At 44.2% G+C, this 16,337-nt stretch overlaps 1 long non-coding RNA gene across 1 annotated transcript; it reads right to left on the bottom strand.

Annotated features, from left to right (window-relative positions):
- Positions 1-11,036: 11,036 nt before the first annotated feature.
- Positions 11,037-15,929, bottom strand: LOC123389726. The gene is made up of 3 exons (XR_006604376.1): positions 15,916-15,929; positions 15,498-15,555; positions 11,037-11,246 (listed from the first exon to the last, which is right to left on the bottom strand). It is a non-coding gene; the product is annotated as an uncharacterized LOC123389726 (long non-coding RNA).
- Between the last annotated feature and the right edge of the window lie 408 nt (positions 15,930-16,337).

The raw sequence follows: 16,337 nt of genomic DNA, 5'->3' as shown, positions 1-16,337 counted from the left end.
GTGTTCTCACACCACATTTCCAAGATAATTCTCAGCCAAAGACATATTTGATTATGATTGTATCATGCTCATATCATTCAGTTCCAATGTAGCTCTTTTTCTTTTCTATTTCTTTACTCCTATTTCATTGTTAGAGGTACTTCTCTCTGTCTAAACATATGGGAATTTCTGGTTAGTTTTTTATCAGTGATTTCTAGCACATTATGTTACCACAACATGTTCTGTGTGATTTCATGCCTCTGAAACAGATTGAAATTTCCCTTACGGCCAAAGTAAATCGGGAGCATTTTTGTAACGGTCTCTGTGCCTAAAATCAATGTGTCCTCCACAGTGGATGTGGATGTGGACAGATGTATGGAGACAGCTGTGGGATTCAGATGGTTTGCCATCAAGATCTGTATTTTGTGGATGCTCTGTAGACTGCGCTGAGTTGCTGAGAGAGGGCTGGAACCTCCTACTCTGGTTGTGTAATTGCTTGTTGTTGCAGTTTGGTCCTGCTTTGCTTTCTACATTGTTCACCTTGTGGTTCTCGGACAGGAGTTTGGAACAGAAGAAGAGAGCACCCAGAAGAGGGAACAGGGACCTGGGTTGAAGGGAGCAGAAAACAAGAATTCTTCCAAGGGTGGCTTATTTATTATCATTATTATTATTATTATCATCATTATTGTTATTTATTATGTCCCATTAGGCAACATATACTACATCGTTAGTTTCTGATGTAGTGTTCAATGATTCATTAGTTGCATGTAACACCCAGTGTTTATCTCCACACCTGCCCTCCTCAGGACCGATCACCCAATTACCCCTTCAACCCATCCCTTCCCTTTTGTAACCCTCTGTGTGGTTTTTTTTTTTTTTTTAATGTTTAAGGAACATTTGATTATCATTTCCTGTAAACTATCTATTCGTGTATTTTTCCTACTTTCCTACCAAGTTTCGTCTTTTTCTCCTTTAAGAGTTCCGGATATATTAGCGATATTAGCTCCCTGTTGTAGAAGTTGCAAATATTTTCACTCTGTACCACCTCATTGGTAATATCTGATCCCCGTTAGCCAGCCTGGAGCTAATTTCTGAAGAAGGGCTCCTTCTCCAAATAAGCCAAATATGGGCAGAAGAAAATGGAATTCCTGTTTCTTGGGTGTCGGGCACGTTCTGGGTGCTTTGTGAACATTCTCTCACTTATCGCTTCTGAAATATCTTTCAATATTATTTCTCACCTGAAAACCATAGGGCTAATGTGTAGTAGATTTCATTGTTTCTCAGCTCAGCTTTATAAAGGGTGATATGGTACATAAAACCATGGAGCTGCATCTTGAAATCATACCAGTAAATATTTCTGCAATGAAATATATGAATATGTCTACTAATTAGGATAAAGACCTCAGAGAGTTTCACTTCCTGATAGGTCAGGTTTTGCATCAAATGAGATATGAGAAGCAGTTTTATTTTTCAGAGCTTCTCCAATTTTGGAATGGGGGATTGGAGATGTCGGAGCTCTATCACCCTTACATTATAGGCAGGGGAAAGGAGTTCTGGTGTTTTATAACCGAATACATCCTCCGACTTTTACCCTTTTCTTCTTTTTCTCTTTGTTTTGTCAGGAAGGGAGGAGGGAGCAAGCTGGAGAGCTTGAGGATTCAAGTGAATAGCAGAGAAATTGCGGCATCTCTCCACTTCTCTTCTCTCCGCCTTCCTGCAGCCAGGGTGAGACTGAGATGGGCAGCCCTTCAGGGACCCCAATATTCTTCATAACGAAAATTTAACCAACATCCTTTAGACACTTGTTCAACATCTGTTTGGAGGAAAAGCTGTTTGCTGTGTGGGGAAGGATGAAAAAGAAAGACAGCGGTGACTCATCCCCAGAGTACCAAGCAAAGCACTTCTGGCCCTAAACTCACATGCCCTTCTCAGTCAGAAGCAAAGCCCTGAAGTTGGTCTGATCTACCTTGCTCAGGTAGGTGGTTAGCAACTTCCTCCTTTGACTCCTGTGTCCTTTATGGGTTTCTTAGACAATATCCCAAATTACTTCCAGCCACACACTCTCAGTCTCTCTGGGAAGAATTATAATCCTGCACTTTTCTTTGTCTTATTACTTTTTTGGTTCCCTGAACAGATTATCCCCCAGACAAATACAGTAACCGCCCCTGGTCTGTAATGAAATATTTTGCAAGAAGGGCTTGTTTTGCTTCTTTAACTCCACTTATCAGGCTGCATGGGGCCTCCTTCAGGACTGAGTTTTATGGTTTTTATATTCTGGTTTTTCACGACCTGTCTCCTTTCTCCATCAAAACCAAACTACCTTGTCTCCTTGTGCCTTAGTGCACTACTGAAAATCTAGTAAATGAGGAGTGACTGGATTCATGATCCGTCTCTCCCACAGTTCCAGTCTTTGAATGATACCTTAGGTCAAAAGTGCTCTAATGACAAGCAGGTATTTTAGACCATAGTGTGGAGGTAGAGGGACTGTGAACTGAGCACTTTTACTTTCATATTGAGCACACCACCCTCTGCTCAGTCTCACTCAGTTAGGGGTCCAACGCTTGATGGATTTTGGCTCAGGTCATGAACTTTAAGTTGTCCGACTGAGCCCCATGTCAGTGCCAGGCTCCCCATACAGTGGGGAGCCTGCTTGAGATTCTCTCTTCTCTGACTCTTTCTCTTCCTCTGCCTTCCCCTCCGAACTCGTGTTCTCTCTCTCTTGTTCTCTCTCCCTCTCTCAAAGATTTTAAAATGGGAAAAGGACAGCAAATATACAAAAAACTTCAATCTGGGGCACTTGGGTGGCTCAGTGGGTTAAGCCTCTGCCTTCAGCTTGGGTCATGATCTCAGAGTCCTGGGATTGAGACCCACATCAGGCTCTTTGCTCAACAGGGAGCCTGCTTCCCCTGCTCTCTCTCTGCCAGATTCTCTGCCTACATGTGGTATCTTTATAGCTCTCTCTCTCAAATAAATATATATATATATATATATATATTTTTTTTTTTTTTAAAAGAAGCACTTTGGGGCACCTAGGTGGTTCAGTTGTTAAGCATCTCCCTTTGGCTCAGGTCATGGTCCCAGGGTCCTGGGATCGCACTCTGCATCGGGCTCCTTGCTCAGTGGGAAGCCTGCTTCTCTCTTTCCCACTGCCCCTGCTTGTGTTCCTGCTCTCACTGAAAAACAAACAAAAAAAAATCTTTAAAAAGAAAATCCAATCTTATTAGTAATGAAAAGACAAATAAGATTAAAGTTTTCACATTGGCAAAGGCTTAAAACCTCATAACACCCAGTGTTACTTGCTCCTTTACTGTCTGAAAGGGTTTTTTGTACTTTTGGTGTTATTTCTTCCATAAATGTTTGATAGGATTTGCCAGTAAAACTACTTGGATCTAGGACTTTCTTTCTGATAAAGTTGTTAATAATTATTTCAATTATTAAAATAGATATTGAATCATTCATATTTTTGTTTTATTTTGTGGTGTTATATATTTTTTAAAGATTTTACTTATTTGATACAGAGAGAGAGAGAGAGAGATCACAAGTCGACAGGCAGGCAGAGGAGGGGGAAGCAGGGAGCCCAATCTGGGCTCAATCCCAGGACCATGAAATCATGACCAAAGCCGAAGGCAGAGGCTTCAACACACTGAGCCACCAAGTTACCCCTGTAGTGATAACTCTCTTTTAATTTCTGATATTGGCACAGAAAATTTTTATATTAAAGGATGATCATACAGGTGTTTTGTAAAGAATTAAAAAGAAAACAAAAACAAGCCTCCAACAATTAAAGATTAGTAAACTAAAAAACTTTATCATCTTGACAGAAGGAACTACTACATGGCCCTTAAAATTATACATAAACTCTGATGAAATAATACTGCATGCTTATAGGGATAACTGAAGTTTGAAAGATTCATAATAACAAGTGTTGTTGAGGGTATGGAGCGAATAGAGCTTTTTAATTAATTAAATTTTATTTTAAATTCTGGTTAGTTAACATACAGTATAATTTTAGTTTCAAGTGTAGGATTTAGTGATTCAGCACACAGTACAAAATCCAGTGCTCATCAATGATTTCACATGAGTGAAAGCATATGATATTTGTCTTTCTCTGAGTTATTTTGCTCAGCATAATTATACTGATAGTGCAGGTTGACACCGTAGGAGTCCCTGAAAGGCTCAGACATGGATGGGCTAAATACAGGGTTCAGATGGAAACATGCTAATCTAACAGGGAAGAGTATGCAGAATTTGCATCAAAATTGGAACTTTTATTCAACTTTTATTCAGCTTCCACTGTGGTAGGAGTATATGTTAGGCATTAAACAACTGTGTGGAAATAACTTAATCAACTTAAACTATGTACACCTTACGATTCCGCATCTCTACTCCTGGATATATATCAATCATAAAATCTCTGCAAGTATTCAGCAACAGACATGTACTATAATATGTATAGCAACTTTATTCATGTTATCCCAGATTGGAAACAATTCCATTCTCTCACCAAAAGTAGAGTGAAGTACATTTTAGGTATGTACAAAGAATGGGATTCTACATAATGATGAAGAATGAACTATTGGTACAGATACAATGACATGTATATATCTCACAGGCATTATTTGGAGAGAAGTGAGACACAATGATGCACAGACTGTATGACTCCATTTGTATAAGTGAGCAGGCAAAATTAATCTATGGTTTTAGAAGTCAGAATAATGGTTACTGATGGCAAGAGAGGTAAAGGTAAAACTTGAGACCAGTTAGAGGTAAAGGCAAGTGAACTATCATAGAGTATAAGGAGGCAATCCCACTTATAATTGGATCAAAAAGAATAAAATACCTAGAGTTTAATTAACCAAGGAGGCAAAAGACCTGTGTATGAACACTACCAGAAACTGCTAAAAGAAATCAAAGAAGACCCAAACAAATGGAAACATACTCCATGCTCATGGGTTGGAAGAATTACCCTGATTGAAATGCCCATACTACCCAAAACAATCTATAGATTCAGTGCAATTCCTATGAAAATTCTAATGGCGTGTCATGCATCCTAATTCCTGGATGAGAGCAGCGGTCTTGGTGTCAGCATTCTGCTCTAAACCACGTGAACCCTCACGTGGTCCTGCAACCACTTTCCAGGACTGGCTGGCAAGTGTGGCAAGACCCTCCCTCCGACCAATAGTGCAGGTTGACACCGTAGGAGTCCCTGAAAGGCTCAGACATGGATGGGCTAAATACAGGGTTCAGATGGAAACATGCTAATCTAACAGGGAAGAGTATGCACAATTTGCATCAATATTTAAGTCAAAGGTTGAGAGTTCCATTACGTTTCAGGCCAAGGGAAGCTGCTAAAGTCAAGACCCAGAGCTTGGGGAGGGTTAAATATTCACCCCCCCTCCCTGAGCAGAGGCAGTGAGGTGAGAAACTCTGGGGAGCGTGCGAGTGTTGTATTCCTCATCACGGAGTGCGCATTCTTCATGTCTGGGGCCCATGACAGAGCCAGGTCCCAGGTATCCGGCTCCCTGCGACAGTTTTCCTGCAGGCCAGAGGTAGATGGGAGCCTTCAAAACCTGAGCCCTGAAGGCCTGGGTCTCCTGGCCTGGGCAGCTGCTCAGAAACCAAGCAAGAGCCATCGATCCTGCAGGAAAGGCATCGGGCCCATGGAGGGGGAGATCGCCCTGAGCGAACATCCTGAGGTGGCTGAATCAGCTGTGGGGAGCAGCCCGGACCCGACTTGAAGGGACGTAAGGAGGACACAGAGGCCCGTCCTTGTGTCTGTGCGCATTAAGGCAGGTACAGGGATGCCTTGGACCTAGGGTGGAAGGAGGCCCAGGGGACATGCATGTGCATTTACACGGTGTGGTCAGCAGAGGGCAGTGTGGTCTCACGTGTGTGTGTGTGTGTGTGTGTGTGTGTGTGTGTGTGTGTGTGTGAGCGCGCACACGTGCACCCACGCGTGCGGGCTTATTTCCGGCTCACAGCAACCCCATTAATTAAGAACTCTGAGACCTGTGCTCTACTAGTGATATCAATAATATCAACAGAGTTAATCCCCAGCATATATTGAATGCCCACAGAACTCTATCTACAGTAATAGTGAAAATGGTGATGACAGGCGTACCTGGGTGGCTCAGTCAGTTAAGCATCTGCCTTTAACTCGCATCATGATCTCAGAGTCCTGAGACTGAGCCCTGTATCCATCTCCCTGCTCAGCAAGGAATCTGCTTCTTGCTTTCATTCTTCCTTAAACAAATACTATCCATCCAACACTATCCTGAGCACTTCACAAATTTATCTCCTTTAATCCTCAAAACCACTATATTCATCATTCTCATTTACAGACTAGAAACCCGAGGAACAGGGTGTAAGCAACACAGCTGGGTTGACACAGCCAGTAAGAGGCTGAGCAAGGATTCAGACCCAGGCAGCCTGGCCCCAGAGTCGGCAGCACACTGTCCTCCTACACTCTTCTATGCAGTCACAATTGTCAGCCAAACTAAGAACCGTCTCTGGATCTTGTGATGCTTAACTAACAGAAGTCAAGTCCCTGGCAAATAGTAAGGTGTAAGAAATGAAAATCATGGGGCGCCTGGGTGTCTCAGTGGGTTAAGCCTCTGCCTTCAGCTCAGGTCATGATCTCAGGGTCCTGGGATCGAGCCCCGCATCAGGCTCTCTGCTCAGCAGGGAGCCTGCTTCCTCCTCTCTCTCTGCCTGCCTCTCTGCCTACATGTAATCTGTCTGTCAAATAAATAAACAAAATCTTTAAAAAAAAAAAAAAGAAATGAAAATCATCACCTTCAATCTCCAGGATGCTAGTCTTTCAATTCACAAAGAGAACAAAAATACATTTCTACTTGTATTGTTCTACAAGTATGGAAAAAGGCTTCACCTAAATTACCCTCCTTGGTTCTTAGAACAGTCCTAGGATACACTGTTTTCTTTTCTTTTTTGAAAGATTTTATTATTTATTTACTTATCTGTCAGAGAGAGAATGAGAGAGCATAAGCAAAGAGAACAGTAGTAGAGGGAGAAGCAGGCCCCCTGCTGAGCAAGGAGCCCATGGCAGGGCTGCATCCCAGGACTCAGGGATCATGACCTGCACCAAAGGCACACACTTATTAACCAACTGAGCCACTGAGATGTCCCAATCCACTGTTTTTCTTCTAATAATGTTAGCATATAGAACTTAGCATGTCCCAGGCACTTTTCTGTGTGCCTTATGCCTGCATTTAATCCTAAAATCACTCAGTCCTATAGCTCAGTGAGGTAAGTAGTAGTATTATCTCTTTATTACTGGCCCAGATAAGTAATGTGCCCAGGGTGACACAACTAGTATATAGTAGTGCTGGGATGAAACTCAGAGAGTCTGGTTTCAGACTCTGAGCTTTCTAACCCTCTACTCTGAGGGCATCTGTGTAGGAGGCAATTCTGGCTCACAAACCCTGTGATGAGTAACAGAGACAGTCAGTACCAGAGCCAGAATGCAAGCCCAGGCCTGGCTGCCACCACTGTCCCTATTAGGTGATTTCTCTGACTCTTGCCGTGTACATCTGAGTGGCCTAATGGACATCACCTTGAGTTGGGGCATAGAAGACATAGGCTCTAGTCCTGCCAATAAACCAACTGGTCAGTAGCAGAGAGACATTGAACAAATCCCTTTGCCTCCAACCTTCATCTAAAAATTAGAGAGCCATGCTCACTCAATCTTTAATGTCCTCTAATTCTAAGCAACTGTTTTCCAGGATGAACGGCAATTGTGCTTGAACAAAAGAATGCAGCATGTTTCTTATAGCTCAATGTCAATCCCACCCCCACCCCTGTGGAAAACACTTCTTTGACTCGATACAAATCCTACAGGTGCCATGAAGTACAGCTCAAATGCACAGCAGCCAGAAACACAGCCACTTCGCTGGAGGCCTCTCAAGCTTCTAGTCCCCTTCCCTCACCCTTACTGGTAAGAACCGTGCACACACTACTCTGTGCTCCTGAAATACTCAGTTTGTGCCTCTAGTATAATGATTCCTACATTCACTGACAGCAGTAGCTTGTGTATATGTGTGTGTGTGCCTATGTGCGTGTCCTTAAGGGCACAGACTGTACTCCATTTTGCTATGCTTGGAAAATTACATTATGAGTACCATATACATAAGTGCCAATATCTGACCATTTTGACATACAGAGATGACAATTTAATATGGCGCAACCTAACACACGCTCATTAAATATAAGCATATTTCCTACTGTGCAACAGGGCATCCCTGAGAAAACTTGTGTTCTACTAGAGGGGCCAGTAAGCTTCTTTATAAGGGGACCACATGGTCAATACTTTGGACTTTATGTGCTATAGATTCTCTGTCCCAACGATTCCACTTTGCCACTGGTATATCATGAAGCCCTAAACAATCTGTTAATAAATGAGTATGGCAGTGTTCCAGTAAAATTCCATTTGAAAAAACAGGCTGAGGGCACCTGGGTGGCTCACCAGGATAAGTGTCTGACTTCAGTTCACATCATGATATTCCAAGATCTGGACTCATTTTTCTCAACTGAACTTTTTGTCATATTCATAAAATTCAGAGTTAACTTTCAGGGGACACAATCTGAGATCGCTGTCCAAATTGAGTGGACCCTCCTTAATAATTATAGTCACTATTTGTTGCTAAACTGACAGACAGACCTATTTTTTTCATAGTGCCGGATGGTATTTTTAGTCCATTTCTCTCCAGGAATGTTAAACAGTACCCAAATAGAGGAAGTCACATGGGTGATAAGATCATCACCATCTAAGTGATTCTCTTGCTGCCAAAGAACTGATCTAGAACTGGAAGGAACTGTGTATTTCATCTCACTCGTTCAGCTTATACTGAATACTTGCCACAATGCCACACACAGGGCTAGATACCAGGAGATAGCAGAGCCCCAACTCTCACTCCAGCCTGGGAAATTTTACATTGCTTATCATCTAACAGATCTAATTCAGTGGTTCTCAACCAGGGTGATTTTATGTCCAAAGGATATCTGGCAACGTCTAGAGACACCGTTGGTCACCATAAGGGAAATCCTATTGACGTCTACTGAGTCGAGGCCAGGGGTGATTCTAGACAATCTGCGATGCACAGAACAGCTTCCACAATGAGAATTATCCAGCCCAGAATGCCAAGAACCAAGACTATACCTACTGGGACACTTGATCTAACTTCATCTCCCCATTTTTCAGATGAAAAAACTGGGGCCAATGTCAATGATATACTCAAGATCTTCAATTCTTCTGCAGAGTCTATATAGGTAATGGTTCTATTCTGTGTGCAAGAGATCTTCAGTTTCCCTTTTGTGAACTGAAATTGAGGACTAATTTTTCCATGTTTGTCCTTTCCTCGAAGCAATGAGGTGCCATCCTGGTGGAAAGCAGCTTTAGACAGCAACAGAAAAGCATTCACGTTTGATCTGCATGTTTCACTGCAGGAGACGGGCTTTACACTTGAGTGACACAGATGCCTTGGCATGGTTGCCTATGGCTTCTGGATTTTATTTGAAAGGAAGGATGCTGTGAGTAAAAGCATGGACTCATGAAGTTCCATTTATTATTTCTTTTTCTTATTCATTCACAGGATCAAAAACCTGGAGTGACATACAGTGAATATGCAAGAAGATATGGGATATATCCTTGCTCTACTTTTTGGCTTACCTCCTTCTCAACCCCATCATATATCCCAGCAGGTCAGCATTTGTTCTGATTTGGGGGTAGACAGGGTAGAAGGAAGCAAGGGTTGAGATTAGAGGTAAGGGAAGTTGAAAGCTAATCCATGGTCTATATCTAACCATGACCTACTCCATGGAAAAGGGGAGTCTGCTTCTCCTTCTCTCCCTGGTGCACTGAAACCAAGAATCATAAGAAAGAATCCTATTTGTCCTAGATGCCTGGCAAAGAGCTCAGCTCTGTCCTTTGTGGGATCAGTGGCTGCTCTGATTAATGATCCCTTCTGGGAAATTCAGCTGTGCCATTATCACAGTGAGAAGGGTCACCAAGTCCCAGAAAGCTTCTGAGTGAGTTCCACGTGGGCTATGCCCCCAGGGGGATCCTTGAACCATTCCTGGAAATCGGGGGCTCTGGACCACTGAGGACAATTAAGTCTGTTTGGTCATGTATTCAGACTCTCTTGTAGTCACTGAAATCTGTATAAAAACAAAATGGCTCTCACGACTTGATGTCAGGATGGGAACCCAAACTATCTGACCTGGGCACAAGGCCACAAATGACAAGGCAAGAAACAATGCTTAATGTCCATTTTGCACTTCACACTATGTTCTGAGATAACAAACACACATGCACTATCTCATCTTCACAGCAACTCTAGGAAGAAGACAGCATAATAACTCCCACTGTCTATATAAGAAAACCGAGGACCCAGAAATGAGGTTTTCTTCTCAAGGTCATACAGTGACGTGGCAGGGTGTGAACTTGGAATCACATCTGCCTGATGACAAAAAATGCTGCACTCTCATTTGAGGGCTGGAGGCAGGTAGAATCTCACAGACAAAAATAAGGTTTCTCTCCTGAGAAACTAGGGCATTGGTCCTTTATTCCAATACACACATATACCCCTTGAGAAGAGAGAGCAGTCCTAACAAAGCAGGACGTTAGGAAGCTAAATCCTGAGTTTTACTGACCAAAGCAGAACTGGGAGAATCTATTGCTCTGATCCCATCTGATCTGAATGCACTGCTCCGTGCAAATGGGACCCGGCACCATAGGCCTGGGTGACCGGCGGTTCCAGGCTGCATGCTCTTGGCATCCATGCTGGGCACTGTACTACATCATTTTCCCTCCCATGCAGGCCTCTTCTTCCCTAGTGGGCTGTGCCTTCTTAAGGACCCAGATCCTTTCACTCCTGCTTCAAACCCTCTGCACTGGCTGCCATGATCCCTCAGAGAAGATCCTCCTCCTCTGGAGTCACTCTGTCTCTACTGGCTCCTCCTCCAACCTCTCCTCTGGAATGGTCTGACAATGCAAATTAAACGAGGTCACTCCAACTTAAAAGTCCCTCAGGGACCCACTGTCTTTCAGCACAACATCCAAAGTCCTTCCTAAACTCATCCCTCACCCTTCCCTCACCCACATCTGGCTCTCCAGCCACGCCCGGTTACCTGCAGCTTCACAGCGGGTTCTTACTCCCCGGTTTTTACTCATGCTCTTCACGACACCTGCAATGTCTTTTCCTCACCTTATTCGCCTAACACTATGGCCTTCGCAGAATCACCTCACCTCTCTGAAACAGAAATGGGTAGAAGTGGGTTGTTCTGGGAGCTAGTAAAAAAGAGTAAGAAAATGGAATGAGGTCAAACATTTCTTGACATGTTCCAGGCATTTTATATGTATCATTCCATCTAATCATCATCAACAACCCTAAGGAACAGCCCGAATTGCTTTCCTGTCACATGGTGATTAGGTCCCGAGTGTCACACAGGTAAAAGGTGATGGAGTCCAGGTAGCCAGGACCCAACAGCTCCAACACAAAAACCCTCCCCACAAGACCAGGCCCCTGGGAGCTACCAAGGCTGCATAATGAATGTGCTGGCCCAGAAGGGGTCACCCACCCATGCATGAGATCACTAAGCTGATGAGTAAATGGCATCATGGAAACCACAGGGCCTGGAAGGGGCCAAATGGAGCATCTCGTGCTTCATGCTCTTTATACCGGAAGAACTTTCCTATGATAATATTAACCACAATGTTGAGTAATAATAAAAATACCATTTCTACATGGCTCCCCATATGCCATCTTCTCTGTGAATTTACATATGTATACAGTTTTTTCATTTAATCCATAAAACAGTCCATTTTACAGATGAGGAAACTGAGGATAGAGAGGTCAAGAAACATGCCTAAGGAAGCACAGGAGCACAGGGTAGAAATAGGGTGATGGTCTAAGGCTATTTGACTCAAAGCCTGTTCTTGGAAAACCCAGGCTATCCTGCCTATACACTCTTTCACATTATATGCCACCTTCCTCAATGAAGTTGCAATGGCCTTTGTCTGTCGGTATAGGACCCACCAGGAGAGGCCGGCAGGCTGTCTCTCAAGGGACCCCACTGGATTCATTCATTCCTTGTGCCTCACAAACCCAAGGACTGTGGACCCTATAGTTAAGGTGTTCAGAGAGACTGAGGCTTACTGGCAAAACTTATGAAAGACAGGCACAATTGACAGACTGAACTCTCAATAAGTGTGTCCACTTACAATGATTATTGGAAAGGCCAAGAAGACCAGAGTGCCTCTGCTGCCATGAACAGCACATTCATTCCTTGTCTGGAGCCAAAGGACAATCGTGTGCCCATGAAACAGACATTTGTGGAACATCTGCACAGCGGTGAGCAAAAGCAAGTATAGCAAAAAGGTGGTTAGGTGAGCACATCACAATCTAAACTATGCTGAGCTTCTGTGGGTTGTAGGTGACAGAAAACCAGTTGCATTTATTGAAGTAGAAAGGAGAGTTTCTTATATTTAAAAAATGGGGCTATCTCATTATATCCCTGGACAAGAATTAAACTGTAGTCTTTTTTTTTTTTTAAGATTTTATTTATTTATCAGAGAGAGAGAGGGAGAGAGAGCGAGCACAGGCAGACAGAATGGCAGGCAGAGGCAGAGGGAGAAGCAGGCTCCCCGCCGAGCAAGGAGCCTGATGTGGGACTTGATCCCAGGACGCTGGGATCATGACCTGAGCCGAAGGCAGCTGCCCAACCAACTGAGCCACCCAGGCGTCCCTAAACTGTAGTCTTGAGAGGGATAGAAGTTAAGAACAAGAAAAACAGAAACCATGAGATTCTCTTTCTCTCAAATATTATATACATATGTATGTGGATATAGATATATCTATCTATATCTATCTATATATATATATATATATACACTCTGTAAATTTTAGTTGTTAGATATATAAATGACACATATATTTTTATATACCTGTTTCTCCTAATTCCTCTCTCTCCTCCCACAGTCTGTCAAATCACCTTTTCTCTATACATCAGCTTCACCCTTGTCTTGTGTAAGTCAGAATTCTTGCTTTACAGAAACTGATTCTGACTAAATTTAAAAGAAAAAGAATTTATTGGAAGGCTATTAGGAAGGTCAAAGAACAAGACAAAAAAAAAATTTGAAAAAAACAACAGGGATAAAGGGAAGCTCGACAGCCAGACACCACCAACATTCCACTGCAGACCAAGCCTGCTAAGGACGCCACTGCTGCCGCTCCTGCGAACCCCCATCTCAGCTTGTCCACCCTCCCCACGTGCTGGCACCAGATGCCACGTGAACACAGACTCTACACCACCCGTAGCAAGCTTTTGAGCTTTTGTTATGGAAATATACATTTGTATATAATACACACACACACACACACTAAAAACATACAGATAGATACATATACACACACCCAAGAAAAGAGAATGGTAGGTATAAGGAACTCCCATCACTAACTTAAATAATTCTCAGCTCACAGCCCATCCCCACAGCCCCCATAACATTTTGAAACAACTATCTTCATCCTATCATTGAACCCATGGCTACGTCAACACCTGTCTCCAGAACAGGCTTACACAACCTTGGCATGACCCACATCTTGGGCCCCATCATTCTTTGCTGAGGGCGCTGTCCTGAGTATACTACGATACTTAGCAGCACCCCTGGTCTCCATACATGAGGTGCAGAGAGCCTCTTCCTCACTTGTGCTTATGACCACCGAATATGTCCTAGACTTTGCCAAACATCTAGGGAGCAAAACTGCCCTTGATGGACACACACATAGATATGCCCGCAAAACTATCCTCACTCTTCAAACATTTCAAAATAATTTTGCAATATCCTGACATGTCAAATCACAGTTCAAATTTAGCTGATTGGGGCGCCTGGGTGGCTCAGTGGGTTAAGCCTCTGCCTTCAGCTCATGTCATGATCCCAGGGTCCTGGGATGGAGCCCCGCATCGGACTCCCTGCACAGCGGGGCACCTGCTTCCTCTTCTCTCTCTGCCTTGCCCCTGCCTACTTGTGATCTCTCTCTAAAGAAGTAAAATCTTGGGGAAAAAAAATCAAATCTAGCTGATTATGTCATGAATATTTTGACTCTCTGTATTTGTTAAATCCTGAGTGAGGATAAGGCCCATACCTTGCGATTGGTTAACAAGTCTCTCAAGCCTCTTTTAATTACAGGCCTCACTTTCTCCCTCCTCTTTCTTTACCCTTGCGATTTATTTTCCTAAGGCATCAGGCCCTGTAAGGGTGCCTGGGTGGCTCAGTTTGGCAAAGCATCCGACTCTTGGTATCAGCTCAGGTCCTGATCTCAGGGTCCTGGGATCCAGCCTCTTGTTGGCAGAGAGCCCAATGTGAAGCTGGATCCCAGGACCCTGGGATCATGACCTGAGACAAAGGCAGAGCTTTAACCCACTGAGTCCCCCAGGTGACCCTATTTATTTCTTGAATCAACCACCGACACCTACTACATGTCAGACATGGCTCTGAGTGTTTGATTAACGTTAAATATCATTTCATCTTTACAATCATCTATGAAGTGGGATTATTATCACCCCCATTTCTTCCTTCAGGAAACTGAGACCTACAATGGTAGAGTAACACGGCTCATAAGAGGCAGAGCTAGAATCAGCTTGGGCCTGGGCATCATGTTTTAAATCACTATGATTAGTCTCCAAGAACCTACAAAAAGTCCAAGTCCTCACCCCAAACCTTGGTTTTCCCCATCCTACAGTCCCCACGTGGCCCGAGATTCAAGGGCATTCTCTCAGTTCCTGTAACAGTACACAGCCTTCCCTGCTCTCACTGAACACCTTCCCACATCCGCCTTTTATTTCTTAGCCTTCTGGTCTCAGCTTCAACACTACTCAGTAAAGGACAAACTCTAACGCACACTGTATTTTTCAGCACTCAATGCAAAATAGTAATGATGAATTTCACGGATCATTATTTCCTTCCTGTCTTTTCCAACCAGTTGGTGAGTCCCTCACACATCCTGTCAGTCCTACTGATCATGCTTTCCAGTCACTGAAGGCCCACCACCCATCCAAAAGGCCATTCCCCCTACACATACACACACACACACACACACACACACCCCTAATTGGCCCTATCTCAGGTGCACAGTGGAGATCCTGACAACCCCTAGTGGAATGTAACTATTCAAGAGGGAGAACCGAAACTTCTCCCCCATCAAAGCTACAACTTACTCGCTTCACGTCGGGTTTTTAGCAGCACTTGAGCCCCAAGAAGGCCGAATGTCCATGTGCCTGGTTCAGGCCGCATTCCCACTCCCCCTTTCTCACAACACACTTGAGATAATTAGCAGCTCCATAAATGAAGCCCTGCTCTGGGCCCCTCACAGATGCGAAACGAGGGGCGCAGGAGCTGACAGATACCTTTTGGCAATCCAGTGTATTCCTGAGACACAGGCTGCCTCCCAGCAAGGGCCCAGCCTCCAAGGACACAGGGTCCTGACATCATGCCCCACAGGTACCTCTGCACAGAGAAGCATCTTCCCAGGGGCCGCTCAATCTGTCATCCTCTGCGTCGACCTTGAAGAGGAAGTACAGGAGGTGAAAAAGGGCGTCCTCAGGCCAGTGGCCATGGGTCTGGAGGTTCTGCACCCACCGGGGCAAGGAAGAGGGATCCAGAGACGCCAGGCAAGAAGCAAGCCTCACAGAAAGCTGGAAAATGCGAGCTGGTCGCCCCGCACTCAGCAGAGGCATCTCGGTAACCCCCCCCACCCCCGTCAGCTATCCTAACAACCCTCCCCCTCATTGGCGCCTTTGCCCACATGCTGATTGGACAGTTTCCCATCTCCCTATAGGACTTCGGAAAGCATCAATAGATAGCTCTTTGGACCCCGCCCACACAACCCGGTGCGTCCAATCTCTCTCCTTCCCCATTCCCACCTGGTAGGGCCTGGGTCACACCACCATCATCCTTCTCTGCTGCTGCAGTTTTCTGAGTTTGGCCTCTCTGACTTCCACAAGCTTTAGAAGGCTGTAGAGAGTACAAACCCAGCTTTCTCCCATTGGAGTTGTTTAGCGCCCTTTTCAAAACCCAGTTGGGCTTATTTGTGGGGACTATTCCTGGGTTCTTTGTTCTGCTCTGTTATTTTTTAAAAAAAAATTTTTTTTAAAGATTTCATTTATTTACGCGACAGACAGAGATTACAGTAGGCAGAGAGGCAGGCAGAGAGAGAGGAGGAAGCTGGCTCCCTGCTGAGGGGAGAGCCCAATGTGGGGCTCCATCCCAGGACTCTGAGATCATGACCTGAGCCAAAGGCAGAGGCTTTAACCCACTGAGCCACCCAGGTGCCCCTGTTCTGCTC

This window comes from Mustela putorius, unplaced genomic scaffold (genome assembly GCF_011764305.1).
Source record: "Mustela putorius furo isolate JIRA1106 unplaced genomic scaffold, ASM1176430v1.1 tig00004007_pilon_pilon_pilon, whole genome shotgun sequence".
Lineage (NCBI taxonomy): Eukaryota > Metazoa > Chordata > Mammalia > Carnivora > Mustelidae > Mustela > Mustela putorius.
Note: the sequence above shows the minus strand (reverse complement) of the source record. Positions and strands in the feature narration are given on the sequence as shown.